This window comes from Castor canadensis, chromosome 17 (genome assembly GCF_047511655.1).
Source record: "Castor canadensis chromosome 17, mCasCan1.hap1v2, whole genome shotgun sequence".
NCBI lineage: Eukaryota > Metazoa > Chordata > Mammalia > Rodentia > Castoridae > Castor > Castor canadensis.
Window position 1 is genome coordinate 48,423,456 of NC_133402.1, and position 6,000 is coordinate 48,429,455.

Below are 6,000 nucleotides of genomic sequence, written 5' to 3' on the forward strand. Positions count from 1 at the left end.
GCTTCTGTTAAAGACTCCTGTCTGTAGCCTTGGCACTGGAAGTAAATTCCCATTTGTTTGTGGGGGGTTTTTTTGTTTTGTTTTGGCAGTCCTGGGATTTGAATTCAGGGTCTCATGCTTGCTAGGTGTGGGGCTCTACCACTTGAGCCACTCCACCAGCCCTATCTGTCTTTTTGCTTTTGTGTTTTGTTTTTGCCTTTGTCTGGCTTTCATCACTATATTCCATCTAAAAGTCCTTTGAAAAAATCTTGTGGGGTGCCCCAGGAAAGATGAGAAACAGCCATGTTCCCACCCTGGGCCAGACTCCTGCAACTCCAAGAGGTGTGACTCCTTACTTGGGCCCACGAATTAACTAAAATCAAAAGAAAAGCTTGGCATCTCTGTCTCCATTTTGTACCTACTGTCCTTTGCTCTGAGCCATTCTCTCATGCAGTTACCTTGGAATTAAGGAAGGACAGGATGCCAGGTGCTGGTGGCTCACACCTACAATCCTAGCTACTCAGGAGACAGAGATCAGGAGAATCAAAGTTCAAAGTCAGCCCAGGCAAATACTTCAAGAGACCCTATCTTGAAAAACCCCTTCACAAAAAAAGGGCTGGTGGAGTGGGTCAAGGTGTAGGCCCTGAGTTCAAACCCCAGTACCGCATTAAAAAAGGACAGGAATAATTGATAACATCGTTATGACAAGGGACTGAAACAACCCCTAAGGAACAGCAGAGCCTTCCAGGACAGACCACCCCTCCAAATAAGTACAACTACCTACAATAATGAGGCTCCACCCTGGAGCAGCAGTAATCATGTCTTGGGAACCCGTTTGCTACCCTCAAATGTTGACAATAATAAAACTCACCACAAACAAGGACTGAGATAGTATTGGAACACACCTGTGTCTGGGACTGTTTAACTATGCACACCTTTTGTTCCCTGCCCTAATTCTTTGTCTATTTAAAGCTAAAGCTCATGTCTGTACCAGGAAGATGGCTGAAGATGGGTTGAATGCTTACTATACCTCTTCCCAAGTCATGTCCAAAGTTGTGTAATAAATCTCTTTTCTCTACCCTTCATCATGTCTCTTTATTTGGCATATGGGGTGGGTGGCCAGACCTGACATGTGGAATCCCAGGAGTTTGGACCTAGGGTTCAAAATTCTGGCTTCACAACTGCAATCATCTCCAGGACTTCAACAAACAACAAAGGGAGAGGGAAATTCCCCAGGCACTGCCACCATGGACCACCAGGCCTCTTCATGCAGAGACACAATTCCATTGGCAGTACCTCTCCCATGAAGGCAGAGGCTGCCCTGTGCTCCTACCCTACTCATGCTACTGCCTCTTATTGCCTGCCCATAAGAGAAGGTGAGGAAGGGTTTGAGGCTGACCCCAAGCAAAAATGTGAGACCCTGCCTGAAAAAGAATTAAGTAAAAAGGGCACAGGGTTTGACTCTAGTAGTAGAGTACTTTCTGAGCAAGCTTGAGTCCCCTGAGTTCAAACCACAGTAAAGGAACTAACACTCTTCGGAGAAATGGTTGAGTTTAGGGCTGGGGAAGGGAAAATACAAGATGAGACTGGAGCATTTTAACAGTCTCGGAAAGTAAAAAGTCCTAATAAACAAAGAACACGAAATAATATAAGTGCCAATGTTAAAATGGTCAAAAATGGAACAATTTGATTGGATTATAACCAAAGGTAAAAAGTATTTTGGGGGGGTGAGGTGGCCCAAATAATGTATACACATGTAAGTAAATGTAAAAATGATTTTTAAAAAAAGCATTTAAGAGTCCATACTATTTAATAAATAAGTGGGAGCTGCAAAAATCCACCTTATAGAAGAATTACAAATAATAAAAGCAGATCAAAGTAAGAAAATAGAAAATCATCATTAGAACACAATAACTACCACTGCAGGCAAAAATCATTGATGACTGCTAAAATGAGTGTATGAAACTTTAAGGTGAACTCAAATCTCTGTATAGTCTCATAAGTATTTATTAAAGCCAGGCGCTGGTGGCTCATGCCTGGACTCCCTAGCTACTCAGGAGGCAGAGATCAGGAGAATCATAGTTCGAAGCCAGCCTGGCAAATAGTTCGAAAGACCCTATCTCAGAAAAAACTATTACAAAAAAGGGTTGGTGGAGTAGGCCCTGAGTTCAAACCCGAGTACTGCCAAAAAAACGGTGTAGGCCTGAGTTCAAACCCCAGTACTGCCAAAAAAAAAAAAAAAAAAAAAAAACACAAAAAAAAGAATTTAAAAATTCCAGGTGCTTCCTTAAATTTCAGCAAACAATGGAGAATGACTTCTAAAAATGCAATCCTTGTAGGGCTGGCAGAGAGGCTTAAGTGGTAGAGCGCCTACCTACCAAGTGTGAGTCCTTGAGTTCAAACCCCAGTACCAGGACTGGAAGCATGGTTCAAGTAGTAGAGCACTTGCTTTGTAAGTGTGAAGGCCTAAGTTCAAATCCCAACCCCATCAACCAACCAACCAATAAACAAAAATACCTTAAGCAAAAAGGGCTGGGGGCATGGCTCAAGTAGTAGAGGGCAGGCTGGGTCTTGTGTTCAACCCACAGTACCATCAAAAAACAAACAAACCCCAGTACCACAAAAAATAAAAATGCAATCTTATTTGTATATTGGAGAATTTTAACACAAGGATGCTGGGATGACCTATGAAGACATTACCAAAAAAAAAAGAATGGGAAAATGTATCACACAAACCAGCACTTTCCAACATTAGTATGTTTGGGTTTTTCTTGTTCTTGGTTTTTTTCCCCCTTCAGTTGGTGGATCGAATCTGGGCCTCATGCATGCTAGGCAAACACTCAACCACTGAGCTACATCCCCAGACCAGTACGTATGTTCTTACAATAGGCTTCTGTAATTTGAATAAAACATCGCCCAAGAACATTCAGTGCCCTTCATTCCAATTCTATAATAAACTATCTTCTTATTACGATTAGGCTGTCAGGAACACTGGAGGTGTCCTGCCCAGGGGATAATTCAATTCAGTTGTATACATGGCACCATTTTTTTTGACATAAAAAAATTTATCTCATTTCAGTCTCTGGTGAGTTTACTTTGTATAAATGTATCCCCAAGCACTAGAATCAAATGTAAACCCAAGATTCTTAAGTTTCTACCTGAGGGGTCAGAGAGGCCTTCATTTAGATACAACATTTCTGCCACACTATTTGTTTAACTTTTTGTTTATGAGGCAGGGTCTCACTATATAACCCAAGTTGGCTTTAAACTCACCATCATCCTGCCTCCCAAGTGCTGGGATTATATGCATACACCACTACACCTGCCTTCTGTGTGGCTTCTTTATTCTGGCCAATCTTAATGAAAACCGATGTGTGGGAGATGGCAGACAATAAAAAGCAACAGCTTTATTATTTTTAAGCCAAAAGAAGAGTATAACCTAGGTAAAAATACTTTACTTCTAAGGAAGTAGAATGGCCCAGCAAACAAACATTAATTTAAAAGATATCACCTTGCTGGCAAAGTGGCTCAAATGGTAAAGCACCTGCCTAGCTAGTGTAAGGTCCTGGGTTCCAATCCCAGTGCCTCAGGGAAAAAAAAAAGTTAACAGACATCACTTTAAGAGAGCCCCATTGTAGGGAATTGAGAAAAGCAAGTAAAATACCTGCTGCACTGTACAGATGGAGTCTCTCCCTTAGCAACACTAATACTGTTGTCTACCAAACACTAATAGTCAGAGCACGACAACTGTTCACTCTAAATCCATGTGCGCAGCCTGGATTCACAACTGATTTATAAAAATAGCTGCTGCTCTTGCTGTTCTCTGAATCAACCCGCTGATGACTGGGCAGTGTTACCCTATAGGCCGAGAGCAGCTGTATTTCCCCTCACCACACCCACTGCTCTGCCTACCCAGCCAAGCTGATGGCGCTCCCCCCACCCCATCTCTGCAGCCTCCTATTCTCCCTCCTCCCGGGCTGAGTGAGCAAATTACAAGCACAAATATCCCCTGATGCAATGCCACAACCATCCCTGGGAAAGAGCAGAGGCAGTTGCCAAAAGCGCAGCAGCAGGGAAATGGGCGGGAGGCACAGGGAGCAAGAAACACTGCAATGCAATGCAGCCAGGGAGGGAGAATGGAGAGGCCCTGGGGAGCAATATTGTAACTGGACCAGCAGAGGAAAAGAAGAAATGGGGGTTTCCAGTAGAAAGCTGGGTAACACTAACCTTCCCTACAAGTACATGCTTCTCCCCGGGTCCGGGTCATAAAACACAACCCTACGGGCAGTCACTGCCTCTCCCCAAAACAGCAAATGCGTTTAAATTTACCCGTTCCCCGCAGGTAAGCAAAACCCCTAAAACTCCCCCACGGGACAATTTCACGAAAGCGGAGATCAGGCAACACGTCAAAAGCGAGCCTGTTCCATGTGCTAAACCACAATCCCTGTTTCGGAGTAACGTTTCTAACCGCCGCTCCTAGTCCCTGTCCCTACCTCCTCCCACCCCCGACAACATCCCTTCACTCGACCCCTCGCACTCCCGCCGCCAGACTCAGGACGTGCTGAAGTACCCGCACCGCCAGGGCCCACGCACGCAGGGAGAGACCCGGCTTGGGCCGGGCCTCCAGACCACCCCCTCGGCCCCACCCATATAACCCGACTGGCCACTGGAAGGCTCCTCTAAGTCCCACATCAAATGACGCCCCCCTGAAGCCTCAGTAAACGAGCCGAGCCCCACCCAGGCCCCCAGGCTGCAGCCGACCCTCACTCCCCCGGGTTCAACCCATCCTGACCAGCCTGAGGCGTGCCGCTCGGCCCCGCTGTCCCAGGCTCCCCGACACAGGACCTCTCCGCCCGCCTCACTCCTAGGACCCCTCCAAAGAGCGCCCTGAAAATTCCGAAAGTCACTCCCGGAGCCCCCCACCCGGCCCCCTCTGGCGGCCGCCCCCGCGTCCCGCAGGCAGTCGGCCACCGCCCTTCCCCGCCTCGGGCGGGCCCTGCAGAGCCCCGGACCACCACGGGGCGAGGCTCAGGCAACCCCCAGGACAGGAGAGACCCCACCCCTCCGATTCTGCCGACTTGTGCCGGCACTTACCCGCAGCCGCCGAGCTGGAGCCGGAGGGAGCCGAGAGAGGGCCTGGAGAAGTCGGGAGGAGCCGGGAGCCCGAGAACAAGCCCGAGGGGCGGGGCACAGGGAGGTGGCCGCTTCCTCGTCGCCCTCTTGAAGGCCGGCGCGAGGGAGGGACGCCGCCGCCTACCCAGCGGGCGCTGCCGCTCTAACCAATAGGCGAAGCGAAGGGGCGGGCTGAAGGCTTCCGCGAGCTAATGGATATCGGCCCCGGCGCCACGACCTCTGTGTGGAAGCGGCGCGAGCGGCGGGCCGTTGGGGGCGAGGTGCGCGTGGGGGCCTAGACGGCCGCCTCCCGTTTGCGAATGCCAGAGCGAACGGCGGGCCCACGGGTCACCTTAGCTAATCTGTGATGACTGCCGCTTCCTCTTAGAGCTTGGGTGCCTAGAGTGGGGAAGATGAGAGTGTCAAGAGCACGCGGCCTGGGCCCGGCACAGCCCCTCTGGCCCCGCTGGTGGGCTCTATGACGTAATCTGGGAGGGGCGAGGGGCGGGGCCCGGACTCGGGCCAATTGCGGACTGGAAAGAGCCCCGTGGGGACAAGAGGACGCGACTAGGGGGGCCTCTGCGCAGCTCCACCAGCCATTCTGTAAACGTGGCTGGTCCAAATTGAAATGTACTGAAAGTGTAGATTACACACTGGAATTCCGAGATTTAGTACAGAAAAAGAATAAAGAATATTTCATTGATAATTTTTAATTGATCACAAGCGAGATAATTGGTAAAATTGATTAGTTTGGGATATATTTGGTTACAGAAAATATATTTAAAATAACTTCGTAGGGGGGTTTTTAGCTTTTTTAAATGCAACTGCTAGAAAACTTAAAATTACTGTTTACCTACTGATATTGTCTAGCCCTGGTCCAGAATTGAGTGCTATGTTCCAGGTAGGTGA

The 6,000-nt window shown here is 48.3% G+C and overlaps 1 protein-coding gene across 1 annotated transcript in view; it reads right to left on the reverse strand.

The window, feature by feature from the left end:
- Positions 1 to 4,875, reverse strand: part of Map4 (microtubule associated protein 4) — a 167,873-nt gene extending 162,998 nt beyond the window's left edge. The window contains 1 exon segment of the mRNA XM_074060345.1: positions 4,772 to 4,875. The gene's annotated coding sequence lies outside the window, so the exon portion shown is untranslated.
- Between the last annotated feature and the right edge of the window lie 1,125 nt (positions 4,876 to 6,000).